The sequence below is a fragment of the Pteropus vampyrus genome, unplaced genomic scaffold (assembly GCF_000151845.1).
Source record: "Pteropus vampyrus isolate Shadow unplaced genomic scaffold, Pvam_2.0 Scaffold18, whole genome shotgun sequence".
In the NCBI taxonomy this organism is placed as follows: Eukaryota; Metazoa; Chordata; class Mammalia; order Chiroptera; family Pteropodidae; genus Pteropus; species Pteropus vampyrus.
In genome coordinates this window covers 5168873-5186210 of record NW_011888799.1, presented here as the reverse complement: position 1 = coordinate 5186210, position 17338 = coordinate 5168873, and the positions used below count along the sequence as shown (strand labels likewise).

The following is a 17338-nucleotide window of genomic DNA, read 5'->3' as shown; positions in this document are numbered from 1 at the left end:
GTTTATTTTGCACTTTGAAGGGCTCTTTTACCAATGAGTGATTTTATAGTATCATGCATTGGTCATTTGGAAAATATTGCAGATCTTTTAAATGTTGACACATTTTATCATTACAATAGCAAAAAATCGTATTTGTTAATATCACCACTAATCTCATTATAAGAGTCTTGGGAAGCTATTAAGCTCACGGTTGCAGATAAAAGTTTTCAAATTCTAAGTTTTGCTTGAGAGGTTGAATTTGATCATTGCTAACAGATGCTGTCAGGATTACTTTCTTTATTTTTGAGAAAATATCTGTCAGATACCCAAGGCTGAATCACTTTAGTTTATCTGTTAGCTGTTCTTTCAAATAAAAATGGCATTCCACAAAGTTGTTAATTCAGCTCAAAATTAAGAGAAACTGTACAAGTGCTTTTTCTCAAGAAAAACATTTGTGCATACATCTATAGAATAGTATTATTGAAAAGATGTGTACTTAAATAAAGCAAATAATTTTTAGTGCTTCATCAGGTATTCCTTAAGTGAAACTTGTTTTTTCCTGTTAATGGGTATCACTGAAGAATACCTTGACTGTTAGTACAATTTAGTGCCATTGCCTTAATTTGTGCTAAGGCAACAACAATTTTACCCATCCTTTTGTATCAATACAAATGTCATCACTGTGACAAAGGCAAATAATGTCTTATTATTATGAAAATAGTGTTGATCCCATGGACCCCAGGGCACACTTTGAGAACCACTGTTCTAAAACATGCTTACAGCACTGAGAATCTTTTCCCCCTGGATTGCTATTCTGAGAGCACCCCTTCCTTCAGACCTCTTAAGTGTCTCCGAAATCCTTCACTCAACAAAAACACCTATTTTATGTGTCAGGCTCTTTGTTAGGGAATTAATATTGAGTAAAATACAATCTTTATTCTTCAAGATTTTCTCGAAGAGAGTATTTGGGGAGCGAGGGGAGAAAATAGATAATTAAGGAGTTATAATGTAAGAATTCCTTAAAGAGAATTATGTTAAAGGTGATAGGCAATAAAGAGAATGTTGAATTTTAGATCTAACTCTGAACTCTTAAACCGCATGACAGATCTTACCAAATCAATCACCAGGTCCTCTCCTATCAAACCTCTTAATGCTCATGTTAATTACTTTTGGAAATGTTTTCACGCTTAATTGCGTTTGGCTCCAGGCATTGTAGTTTCTTACAGGTGCACATGCCGTTTCCCCCTTCTTATATTGTTGTTCTTTGGCTTTTGTCCTTTATTTCATATTTACAAGGATGTAGCCTTGAGCCAGTGTAGTTGATAACTCACGTTTATTTTTTCCTTGTCCTTATACTTAAGTGTAAGCCTTTACCTGCTTTAGCCATGTGTTGGGTGATGTAACAGTGTTCGTCTTATTTGGGGTAACGTCACTCCCCAACCCCCGCCACGCAAGTTATGTCAGGACAATGCATCCAAGAGGTAGAAAAAGACTTGTAGAAATAGCCGCCGTTCTGTTTTCCTATAGTCTACATCCCCACGATCTGCTGAATGTCTTCAGTTTACGGAGCAAACCTCTTCCTTGGCGGAGATTTCCATAAAGCAGCAGAATCCCGTCTGGGTCATCAGTGGCAAAAGTCAGACAAGTGCTCGCCCCTCTGGGAGCCAATAGTAACTTTTGCAAACGCTGCCTCAGGAAACCCCCCGGCTTGGAGGCTGTTTCTTTCGGTACGACACGATTAAACTAACTTAGTCTTTTAACAAACAAAACGAAAACATAAGATAGTGAAAAGGCTTTTCTCCTTGGCAGTGGGAGAGATGTTAAAGGTGTTCCAAAAAAGAGCGCGGGAAACTAATGTAAAATTCTTTTACTGTTCCGCGACTGACGAGCATGGAAGAAGGGGGCGGAGATGGGCTCGGGAGAGTCTCTGGCCCTTTAAGGAGGAGGGACAGACAGAAGACTCGGTACCTTTAAGAGTCTCTTTGTCTGGAAACCTCCTTATTTACCCTCCTGTGCTTCAACCAAACTTCAACCCGAGATTCACAATGTGTCTCTACGTCGCCGCCCCTTACGCTAGGCTCAAGTCGGCCTCGCGTTTGTAGCTGACCCTAAACTTTGAGCCCGCGGCGCGAACCCTCGGAGCGGACGTTTTTGCCGGGGTCGGTGCCCAGCGCTGCGCCGTTGGCGCAATGCGGGGCCCGGGGGGCGGGGCTCGGGCGGGCGGGCCAATGGGTGAGTAGGGGGCGGGGCCGCTTTCGGTTGTCTCGCGCCTTGGTGACAGCTCGCGCGTGCTGATGATGGCGGTAAATAGAGGGGGGAGCTCCAGGGGGTGGGGGGACGGGGACCGGGGCGGACGCGGTGGCCAGGGAGCCCATTCTAAGGCTCGGAGGCGGGGACAGGAGTCTCCGGCACACTGGCCCTCCCCCTTAAAGAAGCAAAATCCTCACACACCGGGTGAGGGGCGACAAAGGCGGCGCGCGCCTCGCGGGCTGGAGGAGCGGCGGCAGGGGGCGGGACCGCGGCGCCGGCGGGCTGGGGGCGCCCGGGGCGGGGGCCGGCGGGAGGCGAGAGCCGGCAGTACGGGCGCTCCGGCGCTTGATTTTGGCGGGGTGGGCGACGACTGGGTTCGGGACAAAATCCTTGATAGGGGAAGGAAGGCTTGGGGGCGGTTGCAGGGAACGGGTCTAAAATGAGATGAGGATTAAGGGGAGAAAGGGTTAGAAGGCAGGGAGAGGAGGAATGAGAAAAAGCCAGCCAAGGAGATAGGAAGGAGGCAAAATCAGGTTGGGTATTAAGGAAGCCGGGCAGGGAATGGGGTTAGGAAGACCAAGGCTTGGAATAGGGATCCTGGGGTTAGGTGTAAGAGCAAGGGTTTGAAGGGGAAAGCTTTGTAGAGGGTGATAGTGGGGTGAGGGGTGCTGGCGTAAGAGTTGAAAGTGGGAGGCAAGGAGGGGCAGAGCTGGGGTAATAGTTGGGAGCAGAGGAGAGAGAGTGATTAAGAGCCAGACGTGACAAGGGTGTGAACTAGTGCCGAGGGAGATGAGCTGAAGGAGTAGGACCGGCGGTGGGGTGGGAACTGCGAGGTTCTGAGAAAGGTATGGGTTAAGGGTGGGCAATGGGGATAAATTCTTGAAAGTGAGAGGTGAATAAGACACCGGACTAGTACCAGGTGGAGTTAGAAATAAGAGCGTAGTGGAAGGGTGAGAGGAAATAGGGATGAGAGATAGGGCGTTAATAGGACAATTCGGGGACCAGAAAAGCTGAAAGGAAAAGAGTAAGGGCTTAAGAAAGTGATGGCGGTGTGGGACAGGATAACTGGGTAATTGTGTTAATTGACAAGGTTTTAAGCAAGGTCCAAGGTAAAAACTGAGGTCATGAGACAGGGCTAAAAGCAGACAGTGAGAGGAGCAAGGAAGAGATTGACCCCAGGATTTAAAGGACGAGATAAGGAGTGAGGGAAGAGAACAGGGTTAAGGGAAGCTGGGGGAGTCCTGATGGATGGAGAACTGGAGTGAACTGCGCAGGGGTGGGAATCAAATGTGCATGTTGTGGGGAGATACTCCAGAAGGTCTGCGTGGGTCACGGCTCAGACGCTGTAGTGAAGGATCAAGTGTAGGGAGCCTTTGGTGGAGAAGAGGAGGAACCATGGTGAGTGAAAAGAGACTTAGAGATAGGGGTAAAAACTAAGAAGTAAGAGTGGAGGTGGGGGGTGCAGGAAAGGAATTCTTTGTTGAGAAGAGAACTGTGTGTTAAAACTGCGAGTCCTTTTGTCTGCAAAAGTAGGAAATTCCAGAAACCTCTTTCTCTCTTCAAGGAATCTTGAATCTGCTTCTACCTTTCATTGCTTTTAATTTGACTTTCATGTCCACTTTGAAAAGATGAGACCCAGTTTGATTTGATTTTCTTCTTGTCTGAATGATAAAGTGTCAGCTCAGTGCTGAAAATCTGTATTTCACTACGGGTGTGATCGTGGGATAATGGGATGTATTTTTTTCCAGGGTGGCTGTGCCTTTGTAGTGTGATAGTGTTAATGTTGTAGCAGTGTCCTACCTGACAAGCACTGGGCAGAGTGCTTTATTGACAGTGTTTTCATTTTCAACGGAGGGCCTACTGTTGTTGAAATAAAGATGAAAATCTTTTTGTTTTGATAATCAACCAGATTTTTTTTGGGGGGGGGGGTGGTTGGAGAATGTTGAGAAATCATTTCAGAGACAGGCAAATAACCAACCAGCAAAGTTTGCTGGGGAAGAGATTTAAATCAGGGCTTCTGAAGTGCCTTTAGCTTTGTGTGGGACATTTCATACTGTAGTAGGTAACGTACCCCCTTAGCAAAATGGAATGAAGAAAGGAAGATGTGTAGAATATAGAGGATTTTGGAATGAGATTTATCTTTTAGCTTAAATAATGAATTTATGAGTAATATTTATCATGGGGAAAAAACAGATAATGTAATCTGCAGCCTTGGCCAGCTCTACTGCCTCTCCTGTTTTGTGGTTGCGAATAAATGCCATATTAATATTAATTTTCTAGAAGCTTTTGATTTTTAAGACACTTGGAAATTAAAAGGAAGATAAGGAACTTGGGACAAAATTTAGCTTATTCTTACTTTGTATTTTCTTTTGATGATTTTTATTGTGAAGCTTTTACATTTAGCTAAGGATATGAATGATTGTTACTTTGCATTTGTTGGTGCCAAAGGAAAGCATGTAATTTACTTAGGGAAAAAATACAAACTGTTCTTGAGAATCTTACTTGAGGTTATTTTGTTAGTGTACATTCAGATACACTGATACTTTGTTTTTCAAAGTTGCATAAATTTTGGATTGCTACTGTTTTGTGGGCGTTTGTATAAATAGCAAAGGTTAGGTTGAAGGCATTTGTAATAGCAAAGATTCAATTTTGATTTGTGGATATCAGAAACATTGGTTATTAATATATATGAATAATTTAGAATCTTAAATCTTCCTGAATTCAGCTGTTAACTGTTCATGACTTCTGTTATGTGTTTAAGGTGACTAGATTGATTTAGCAATTTAACAGAGGATATTTTTAAATTACTGTTTTTGCTGCTAAGTTTCTAGAGGATTATTCCAAGATGTTAACTTTCAAGCTAAAGAGTAACTTTAGTATGCATTGTCTGTTCTGTGAGATGTGTGTGCATATTCCCTTCCTTTACAGATGTATTTGGGCTGGCATTACTACGAAGTTGTACTCGTGTATGGTATTGACATTTTAATAGTATAATTGTTTTATACTTTGTATCTTTATATATACTATTTTAGACTTATTTAATATTGATGAAGAAGAAAATATAAACTATAAGATCAACCAAGAGAAAGTCTGTTTGGGTCCAGTCTTTTGTTTCTGTATGCTGCCATAGTGTACTAAATCACCAATTCTTTGTTAATGGTTATTTCTCAGTTGATAGTCCTAAAACTGAAAAGAGATAATCTTTTAGTTCAACTAATACTATTTATCAATAAGGATAAATTTAACCTTTATTAAGCTTTATTTTCATTCATCAACTAGAATTCTACTCAATTGAACTTTATTTTGTTTATAATTTTATTTGCTAAGCAAAAAACTTTAAAGTTTATATTTTCAGATTTGAATAAGTAGGTTGTACATAATTAAATGTTTTTCTGGTTAATCGTAGATTCTTTGGATGGGAAGAAACCTTGAAAGGACCTCTAGTTTATCCTGCAACTTCAGTCAATATCCCACTTAAATCATCCCAGGTAGATAAAAATTTATCCTATTTTTGTAAATCTTCAGAGGTAATGTGGCAACCTTTGTAGATAACCTTTTCTAGCATTTAATTATTTCCTCTATACGGAGAGTCTGGCTTCTGTCTAACCAGCTACACTTAATCTATATTTGTATTTGTTCTCCCTTGCCCTATTCTCAACTTTTTGAGTAAAAAGATCTGCTTACTATATATAGTATTAAGAAGATTCTAGTTCTTCATAAACTTAATAGTAGTAGCTACCATGTATAGTGCTTTTATGCCAGACACAGTTGTAAGCCCTTCGCAGATTTGTAACTCATTTACTCCTCACAGCAATCCCATTAGTTTGGCAGTATTACAGTTCCCATTTTACATGTGAAAAAACAGGCCCCCTTAGCTTAATTAATTTGCCCAAGTTTGTACTCGAGACATTTCTTTAGCTACTTGTTTGATAGCTGATAATCTTTCAGTATCAATAATCCTTAGGTTTCCTGTCAAGTAATAACTAACTGCTACATTAAATCTTTTTTCTTTCATAAGGGAGAATTCTACAGAGTGGTGGGGATAGGATTCGAACTTTGGTATTTTGCAGGCAGTCTGTGCTCTGATACACTGTGCTCTGGTATTATCTCTTCTTGACTGTTGTGAAGTCATCCCTCACCATGCTGGTTTATTTTAATCCCTTAACAGGTCTTGTTTGTGAGTCCTTTAATTATCCCTGTAGTTCTGTTATTAACTGTTTCTCAGGTCCTTTATAGATTGGAAACTTGGGACAAACACCATAAGGGTGATGTCTAATGCAAAGATTACATCAGGGTTCTTACATGCTCCTATTTTTTTAATTATCAAATTGTACTTATAAAATAAAACAACCCAAAACCAGAAAAAAAAATGCCTAAACTGCATTGGGGATTAATGGTTACCTGTCTACCTTTTTAGCTAGAGAAAGACCCTGGACTTGTTATATACCTTACAGGTTTGTGGTTGATAATATTTTCCATTGAGGAAAAATGGAACTCAAATTTCAGTGCAGATATCTGTAAGCAATATCTCTTCAGACTCTTGCTGAATTTTTACTATATTCTCTTTGTTTGCCTATATAGATAATAATCTAAGTACACATGTTTTAATTTGGTTAAATGAATTGATCCTCTCATTTTTTAAAAATTAAGACTGGATTTTTAGAGCAGTTTTAGGTTCACAGCAAAATTGAGAGGAAGGTACAGAGATTTCCCATTTACCCTCGGTCCCCACACATGCATAGCCTCCCCCATTATCAACATCTACCAGAGTGGTTCATTTGTTACAATTGATTCACTCTTAAAAAAAAATCTAATAATTAGGGATTACTAAGTGCCCAGCATGAACTAAGTATGTCAATTGATTGAAACTCACAGCAACCCTATGAGAGAACATCTGTTGTTAATACTCTATTTTTTTGATGACTTGATTTTTTTTACAATGTTTCAAACTTATAGGAAAGTTGCAAAAATGGTATAGGAACTTCTATATACCCTTATTCAAATTCACCAGTTGTTTTCATTTTGCCCCATTTGCTTTTTCATTTTATCTCGTGAATATTTTTAAACAAGTAAATTTGAAGGAAAATAAAAAGATATAAAGGCCTTAATTTTAAAGAGAGAAGGGAAGACTGGCTTGAGTGTATCAGCAAGTTGGTATGATTTTGATTTTAATCAAGCATGTGAAGCAAAGAAATCTCAAGATTGGGTTTAGAGTAGATTTTGCAGTTTTATGGTTTGCTGTCTTCAGTCTATTCTGAAAAACATTCTTTTACCTGTGAATGATGAGTTTGTAGGCCCCTCCCTCATTAGCAAAAACTGTGTCCTTAGTGTATTCCTCTGTTGGGGACCTCCTTAGCACCTTGTATGATGTGCTCACACATGAGTGGGTCCTTAGGATATGCTTGCTATTGAGGATGTATGGGTGATTATTATGTGAAAACAGGAGCCACAGGGCTGTTCAACGCCTTGAGTAAGACATGTATATTTTGAAGATCCTTATGTAGTTTCAAAGAGCTGGAAAGATCTAAGTGCAAAATGTCATGCCTTAAGAATACTGGTTGCAATTAATACAAATGGGTTTGCCTTACAGTATGGGAATGAATATAAATATGCAACACCCTTATTACCTCCCTCAAAATAACCTACATTTTAGGAGTCTGTTGTATAAGGAGATTTAACCTATTGCATCCCCATTGCCACCTTCCAGTTCATCCTCAGTCTTATTAATATGATAGCCTGTCCTTTTGATAAAGGTGCAACATACACAATGAGGCCTGTCCCATTTTAGTGAAAGGACTATTAGCTATATTCTAACAAATGTAAAATACTGCACTTCTCCCCCCACCTTTAAGTGATCATCAAAGTGATGAAATATAGCTCCTTATTAGAGCTGATTGTAATAATTAAAAACACTTTGCTTTCATAAGGATGAGAAAATTACAAATTATTTAGAAAGCATTCTTCTCAGTCATGCATTATTGAGGCTGAGGCATGGGCAGTTTTTAAAGACTATAATATTGTTCCTTTGCCATTTACATGTTAATAGAAGTCTGAAAAGTAAGGCACTCTTCTGAAATTTTCAGAATTGTTTTTATTATATGTCATGTTGTAAACAGCATTCTGTGACAGGTATTTTCTCTCTTTGTCTTCTATTGAGCTAATTAGTAATTTACACTCTAGTAGCATCTCTTCCAACCTCACTGTGTGAAAATGCCTGCTACTCTGTGCCTTCCGTGCAGCCTAGGCTGGCAAATGATTGGGGGCAGATGTTGGTTAGCACATCAGAAGGATCAGGGCTAAAATTTATTTTTGTGTTTTTATAAATGGACAGGTTTTTGTATATGCCCTGCCCCTGCCCTGCCGCCTCGCCCCACCATTCAAATAGGAATGTCATGACCTCCTGTAATCCAGAGCAACTGTCCTTGATTCAACTTTGGACTATTTTCCATTCTGTCCCCACCCCCACAACAACGTTGTGGGATTTGGGGAGGATTAGCAGGTCAGTCTGGCATAGTTTACAGCCCAGAAATCTGGTCTTCACTGCTCCCTCCCATTGTCAGAATATAGAGCTTCTTGTCATTGTCTTTAGAATCTAGCAGTCCTTCTTTTACTGGGCACGTTATGTGAGGGGTGGGAGGGCAGCACTATCACTAGTGAGTTAGGAAGATGCTTTTATATGACACTCGTATCTCTCCAAAGAGAGGATAGGCCCAACCTTTGTGTCAGCTTTTGCAAAATATAGCCGTGAGTGACCAAAAGATAATTTATAGCTTGGCTTTAGCACTTTGTCACCTTTGTGTTCTGTTCTTTCCTGCCCCCTGCTCTCTCTCTTTCAGTCTCTAACATGGGAAAGATGATGTGTAGTATCTGTCATGCGCTCACTTGGAATAGGCCACGGGGTCATATTAAAGTAGCAACAGCTTTTGACTTTGAATTAAAGTAATAAGGATCAGTTTGTTTAGAAAGGAATATAAATTTTAATTGAGAATTGAAAGTAGGGGAAAGGTGGGTTTACTGATTTATCAATTTTGAGCCAAAACCTTTCTAGAGTGCTAGGTAATTTGTAGTACTTATTTTTGCAGTAATAGATACTGATTTCTTAGGATAATAAGGTCAAAATTCCTGTTAGAGCTGCTTAGAGTCCCCCTAACAAAAACTGTTTCCTGGAGGTGGTCACAAAGAATATTAGGTAAGGAAATGTGGGAATAGTTCAGTTCAGCTTTCACTACTAATAACATTATGATCAAAGACATCTAGCCTTTGACAGCGAATCAGCACTGATAAACAGAGGACATCTCATTTATATAAGCGTTTTTAGAGTCTTTGGGGCTTTATTAGTGTTTTGCTCACCTTTACTCCTTTGCTATGTTCTCATACAACTATCTATATCAATTGTCTTAGTTATTTTGGAAGTTCTTGGCTAGATGCTAATTATATTCTCATGCTTTAACATCTAAAAGAGGTCGAAGAGCAGATTAATAAGCAACAAAAAAGTAAAATGTCATCAAAGTGGACTAATATGAAGGAGTGTTACGAGTAAGTAAAGGTGAGACAGTGAATACATGACTATAGAATTGATTATACTCTTTTAAAAGAAACATTTCTAAAATATATGGCACAGCTTGAATTGATAACAGTGCATTTCAAGTGAAAGGTGAGCGTGCTTTAATGAAATGATTAAACTCATTTGTGGTTGGCCTTATTGTCTACTTCACGCTAAAATCTCTAATTGGTTAAACATTACCAGTTTCCCCAGTTATACTGCTAATGTGCCTCTTGAATATTTTTCCCTCCTCAGGCAATTCAGCTTAACCTACAACTAATAATAAATTCAAAATCTATTTAAGATATAAATTCAGGAATCTTAATCATTTAAATAAATATAAGATAAAACATACTTACCACTTTTTACCTATCAGATTGAAAGATTAAACAAGTTGGTGATAGTAGTAGATGAGGATATAGAGAAGTTTCATACACTGTTGGTGGGAATGTAAGTTTTCTTAGAGTTTATTGGTATTTAAAATGTGTATACCATGTGACCCACTAATTCCACTTCTAAAAATTTGTCCTACAGATATATTCATACACTTGCACGAAAACTACAAGTACAGAGTTTTTCTTTATAGGATTGTTTGTTATAGCAAAAAAAAAAAAAAAAAAAAATGAAATCCATCATTTAGGGACTGGTTAAATAACGTATGATCGGTTTACACAGTGGAATACTATCACTAAGCTGTTAAGAATGTAGTGGATCTCTATTCGACGATATAGAAATATGTCCATTGTTATTTTAAATAGTCACAATTGAGAACAAATAAGTATGGAATATTCCTATTTTTATAAAATGTTAAGACCGTTATTGAGGAGGTAGCCACTTTTTGGGGAGGAGGTGGTCACTTTTTACTCTGTATACTTCTATAGTGTTTAATAAGCATGTGAGGAAGTGATTAACTGAGAACATCTTCATGAAGAAATCTTGTATAGTAGTGAAGGAGAAAGAGGAGGTTGGCCGGAGAACTGCTCCATTCATGTGAGATACTTTTTGCCATTCCAGTACTCATTTCTGACTCAAGCTTTTGAGTCTGACTCAAGCTTTTGAGTCAGAAATGAGTACTGGAATGGCAAAAAGAGGGGATAGAGTGGAAGTCGAAGCCATTTGGTGGAGGTTTTAAAGGTAATGAGAAAGGCCTGCATTTGATTTGAAAAATGATTTGTAAAATGGAGACAATAATAGTACTTAGTTCATTGGATTGTAGTGAGGACTAATTAAATAACGTATATAAAATGTTTAGAACTGTGACTGACACATATTAAGTGCTCAGTGTTAGCTATTATTACTGAATGAAAATACATTATCTTTTGTAAGCCTGAATAAATTATTATCTTTTATTATGTGCAGTGATGATTCTGCTGACCCCACTGACAGATCACATAGCTTGGGTTTTTCCAGTAGTATTGATGGTTGGCCTAGCCATTCCTATTTTTCACCTTTGATCCTCCCATCTACTAACACTTAATATCAAAATCTGAAATACTGAAGAATTACAGTTTTAGAGCTTTAGAAATACGATGTCCTACAAGTTACTATTGGTTTTGTTTAATATTATGTATACTAGTTAACAATTGGAGTTTGTAAAAAAAGAGGGGAACAGGTAATTTGGGGGGGAAACATTATTTTCTGTGCCTAGGAGATGTGGAATAGATATTTCACTTTGCACCAAATGTGTTAATCAGTTTTTGTTAGCAGTACAGTAAAATGAGCATATTAGCTGTAACACCTACATTGGCAGCCAGCAGCCAGCTTGTGAAATCTTTTAGAAAACAGAAATCTGGTGAGAAGTGTTTCTGAGCAGTTGAAATATCTTTTGGGGGAAAATTTCGTAGAACAAATAAAGTAGAAAAAATTTCTTTGTAAAAAAATTGTTTCACCACTGAGAGCCATGATAAAAGATGTTGTAGACTGAGATGTGACAATGTAATTTTGTAAGGCTTTAGAGTTCTTTTATATTTCAATTTTTTATTTAAGTTTGGCATTTAAAGAACTTTAAGGTATATATGTGATGAAAAAAATAAATTTTTATACTATGAAAAATTAAATTAATTTATTTTAAGATGATGAATTTCTCACTTTATTGTGTATATATTCTAATGTAAATTATTTTTCTCTTCTACTTGCAGTTAAAATGTATCTTAAAACATCTTTTTGAGATTTTTTTTAAAAAAGCCTTCAGGAATAACAAGAAAAGTTTATATTTAAGCATAGTACTTGGCACTTGAAGTGTTCAATAAATTTTTATTGAATAATTTAATGTATGCATGAATGATAAGTACTCTGAATTTGGACTTCATACTCTGTGACTTGGGAACAGTCTAGCATTGGTGTATAAAAGCCGTCTGTTCAGTACCCTTCCCGTGCCCAATTTCCTTTCCCACCTCAAAAGCACCCTCTCTAATGTGTTTGCTATATGTTGTTGATTCTGTGTGCATCTTTGTAAAATACTCGGTGACTTTTTTTGTATATGTATTTTTAATTCCAAAATTGTTCATTATGGTGCACTGTTTTAGAATTTTTGACTGTAGAATTCTGTAAAATATAGAATCCCTATAAAAATTCTTTTGATCTCGCTCTGGTTTTTACTTTTTCACCCAGCACAGATTTAAGACCTATGTGTGTTTTTGGATGTACATTTAGCTAATTGGTCCTAACTGCAGCATAGTATTCCGTGGTGTGTGTCCGTTCCCATGGTGATGGATGCCTAGGCTACCGTAAACAATGCTCCCAATAAACAGTCTTGTACATGTCCAATATAGACGTGTTTGAGAATTTCTTTGGGATACAGACTAAGAAGTGGCATTGTGGTATAAGTATTGTCAGGCTCCTGAATGATTGTATCAGTGTATACCCCACAGGCATTGCATTCTCCACTACCCCAACATTTGATACTGTCCTCATTTCTAATTTTTGCCATTTAATTATGTCTCATTTTAATTTATGTTGTCTAATTACTAGTGAGTTTGAGCATTTCATATTCTAGTTAGCTGTTTCCCTTCGTGAAATAAGCATTAAACTATAAACATAGTATTTTATTTTTTTAACCTGGAGAAACTTTTGGTTATGCATTATATTTTGTAAGATATTAATGTATTTTCTCAAACTTCAAAAAGAGAAGAACATCAGACTTTATGTAGACGCTTAAAGTATTGTTTTCTTCCTGATTGCAAGAAATGATAAAACATATTTTTAAGCATGCAACTTGAAATCTATAAAGTATGCTACAATTAAACCAGTTACCTTGTTAATCTGTTCTCATTGTCTTCATTTATGCTGAAAATTGAGAACAAATGTTTTTACCAGAATAGATTTGGTTGGAAAATGCTTCATCACATTAGATTTTTAAAAATGTCCTCTGGACAAAAATCAGTAGGAGATTATATATATTAAAAAAAAAAATCAGTTGTTTCCCCATTTGCAGTCTCCCTAGATGTAAAATTGAGTAAATAGCAGGCATCGCCTCTGCCTGTCCATGAAGAGCGCAACACTTGATCAGTGAGCATGGTCGTAACAGTCACTGACTATTAAGTAGATGATATTAAATATGATATACAAGTACTATATTATATTCCCCATTTTTCTGTAAAGGGCAATAGAAAATATAGATATTTTAATTTGTAAAGCGGGGATAGAGAAAAGCATAATTCCTTATTGAGACGTCATTTCTTGGGGTCTTAGAAAAAGTTGGGCAGCAGTTGTTTCAGACTTGCACATGAATCCCATTGCTGTTTGTTCAGTCTACAGGAAAGGATGAGTGATGACTCAGAATGCTTTTTTTCCTTGTTCCAACAGATTTACAGTATTTATGCTTTCCTTTTCTGAGGAAGCAATACAGTTTCTTAAGTGTTTTATTTCTGACTAAAATGTGATGCAATCAATTGGTTCTGTTGACTTTGGTATTTGCTTGACTGAGTGAAAAAGGAAATTTAATTTGTGACGTGATTCATGTCATGAATCATGAACTTTTCCCAATGACAACATAATATGTTAAAATTTTTTCTTTCATTTTTCTCTTTTTGCTGGTATTGTGGTTATGGCTTTTGAGTAATTATCAATCAGCAAAACATTTTTTCCTGCTCTTAATTTTCTTCAAACAAACTCACACTCTGTGCTAAGATGTAGTTTTCCAAATACTTTGCTATTACTCTGCGTTGAAAATTTTTTTTCTCTCATTATTATTTTTTCTCAGAAATCTTGCTTGGAAAATCTTATTTTTAGATGTACTTTTAAAACATCCTTTTTAACCTTTCAAGAATCTTTTAAAATTTAATATTTATCAATGCTAAGCCTTTTATAGAGCATAAAAAGTATACCACTTGCTTTTTCCCTCCCCACTGTTCTGCCTCTCCAGCTACCTTCATTTTTCATTCTTTGAGCTGTTTCTTTTGGTATTTAATGCCATTTTCCTAACAGTAGGCTTAGACTGCTCTTTTTAAAAATCTGTACAGGTTGTTCTCTAGACCTACATAGCTGTCTTCCTGGAATCTGCCTTCTCACATATCCTAGGTATTTCCTTCACCTCCCTATGTTGGGACCCCATGTTTCCTGGACCCCATACCTTCCTTTTTTATTGTTTACACTTTAATTAATCAGTTTCTCCAGAAAGTACCTAAGAAAAAGGAGCATGGGATGTAAATTTGTTTGTGAATCTGCGTGTATGAAAATGTCTTTATTTTCTTTTGTAATTGATTTGTAGTTTCCCTAGATACAGAATTCTAGATCGGAGAGTATTTTCTCTGAGTTTAACAGGCATTGCCCTTGATTTCTAGCTTCTGTTGTTGCTAATGAGAGTCTGGATGGTGTTCTGATTCTTGATTTTTTTTTTCCTCCTTGGTTGCTTTTAGGATCTTATCTGATGTTCTGAAATTTTATGATAATCTGCCTGGCTCACTGTGGGCCTTACTTTATCTGTTGTGCTTGGGCACACTGAGGGCTTTTTCAATTTTTTCGGTTCTGGGGATCTTTTTGAATTCTTAAATTCTAACCAACTTCCCCCTTCTCCCTTTGCCCCAGTTTTCCTATTCTTTCTGGAACTCTTATCGTTTGTATTTGAAATTTATGGATTGATGGTCCTTTAATTTTGCCATCTTTTCTATTTCTCATCTTTTTGTCTCTTTATTTTCTGGAAGATGTCTTGAACTTCATCTTCAGATTCTTCTAATAAGTTTTATATTTTTGCTATCCTATTTTTAATTTTCAAGAGCTTTTTTCTTTGAATGTTGCTTTCTAATAGTTTTCTATTTTTGTTTTATGAATGAAATAGCTTTTCTCTGAATATGTTAATTATAATTTTTAAAAATTTCTTTGGCTTCCTCTCCCATCTCTTTCATTAAAATACCTTTACTTGATTATTTGTTTTGGTCTTTCATTTAGGGAATTTTCTTAAATGTATAGCCTTGGCTATCTTACTCATATTCCAGAAAGAGCCGCTGAAAAACTGAAAGCTGAATTTTCCAGAGTGGGGGCTTCGAAGAGTTAACTGGTTGTCTTCCGTTATAAGGTAATTAGCCAGGGACCCAACTTTTTGGGGGGAGGGGGTTACCTCTAGCAGTCAGTATTTGTAGGTGTTTTTCTCTTGGCCAGGTTCTTCCTCAGAGACAATGCTCCAATCATTGGCTTACATGCCTGGCTGCAACATTTGGGGAGCTGAGTGGGGAAAGAGATGGGGATATTAACCATTGAGGATATCAGCTTTCCATTAATCTTCATCATTTTAGACTGATAGGGCCACCCCTAGTTGTCCTGTGGTCCACAGTCTCTTTAGCTTCCCGAGAACAAACTTCCTATCCTCTGACCAGTGGCTGCTTAGAGTTGGGATGGGAATCTTGGGATAGAATTTTCACCCTCTTCTCCTTTTTTCAGCCCTGCCTGCTGTCTCCACTTTTAGAGGCATTCTGAGCTTCTCTGGTGTATCTTACCACAGTTCACAGTTTGCTTTGAGCTTCCGCTTAACATGCTCTTAGCTTTTGCTTTCTTTGTTCTGCTAAATCAAATAACTTATCCATTTGCTTTTCAGCTTCCAAAAACTTTGTTGTAGTTGTTTCTTATTCTTCATCCTTGTGGATTTTGTTTCTAATGCCATTTTAGTGGAGTTATGGAGAGGGCAGAGGTAAAAGCGGATATTCAGTGCATCATGTTTCAACTGAAAATTCAAGCTTATTTCTTTGATGCCCTGTTTCAGCACAAGATTTAATAGGTGGTTTACTTACAGCAGTTGCAAAATTTTGCTATAATAGCAGTGTTATACAGGATATAAATTCATTTGTTTTTTGCTACCTTCATGGATTAATGCCAACCTATAGCTTGCTGTAAGAGAATGACTTTATGAAGTTTACAGACAGAATAAGAGAAATTTAGTTACCTAAATGTTACTTTTACAGATGTGGGAATTGAGACCCAGAGAGCAGAAGCAGCTTACTTATGTTCACTTATCTGTCTAGAACTCGAACTAAGTCTTCTCCAGTGTTCTTTTCCTTACCAGTATGGTTCTATTCTCATTAAAGTAACTGGAAATATGAGCCCTCTATCCACTGCTTATGTCACCCAAATGTCCTTTTAATCTAGTATAGGCTTTAGGTTGTAGTCATGAAGTTTTTTTAAAAAATGTTTTTCTTCCTATTTCTGTTCTCCTTGGGGGAGAAATCCTGCTTTATACTTTTGAATAAAATTACTTATACACATATCTATAGACTGTCTAGTTTTATTTTGGTGAACTTTAAACTTGAGAAAATTTGTGTCTTACTATTTCAAGATATTTCTGTTTTGAAAAATTTATACTGAGCATTTATATGGTTTCTTTTTTCTTCCTACTGTTCTCTTCTCAGTGGGTTCCAAAAGTTCTCTGGGGAAGGTGGAAATTCTCTCTGAATATAATTATGGCAGGTAAAATTATTTAGAACTTGGACCTGGTTCCATAGTGTAGCAGTTAACATGTCTGCTTTACATGCAGAAGGTCCTGGGTTCATGCCCCAGTGGAGCCAAGGTCCATGGTCTACAGCCATGCCACCCTGAAGAAACCCGATGTCTAATCTCGGAAGCTAAGCAGGGTCAGACCTGGTTAGTACTTGGATGGGAGACCACCAAGGAAGACCAGGTGCTATAGACATAAATAATAATAATAAAAAAAATTATTTAGGAAAAATTAGTATGCCTAATAAGGTGGAAAAGGGCAGCAGGCGCTGTAGAAATGTCAACAGGTTTCTTTGGAGAAATCCTAGAATGTTTTCTCTACTGGTTTTTCAAATTTCAGTTCTCAGTTCTTTTTTTCTAAGACCCCTTCCTGAATTTTACCCCATATTGCACAAACCTTTTGTCTTATTTCTCCTTCCTTCCTATATTTTGTACATTTTGCCCCAGAACATTACTGAATTCTTTGTTAATATAGAATTTATATGTAAAATCCTTGGGGGAGAAATTCTGCTTTATACTTTTGGATAAAATTACTTACACACATATCTATAGACTGCCTTCTTTGACCAAGGCACTGGATTCCTCGGTAGTTTTTAGCATTTTTTGGATTACATATTTGCCTTTTGACAGATTCATGGCGGTTGG

The 17338-nt window shown here is 37.3% G+C and overlaps 1 protein-coding gene and 1 pseudogene across 11 annotated transcripts in view; both read left to right on the top strand.

Moving 5' to 3' along the window:
* The first annotated feature begins 2221 nt into the window (after positions 1–2221).
* The window catches only part of USP49 (ubiquitin specific peptidase 49), a 75993-nt gene continuing 60876 nt past the window's right edge, over positions 2222–17338 (top strand). For 6 of the 11 annotated variants that reach the window (XM_023527590.1, XM_023527592.1, XM_023527591.1 and 3 more), the window contains exons 1-2: positions 2222–2282; positions 5636–5717. The gene's annotated coding sequence lies outside the window, so the exon portion shown is untranslated. Of the gene's footprint in view, positions 2283–2375; positions 2434–2602; positions 3628–5635; positions 5718–17338 lie in introns of those variants that run through there. The other 5 variants (XM_023527582.1, XM_023527581.1, XM_023527587.1 and 2 more) reach the window with 5 other exon arrangements.
* Positions 16774–16889, top strand: LOC111736163 (annotated as a pseudogene).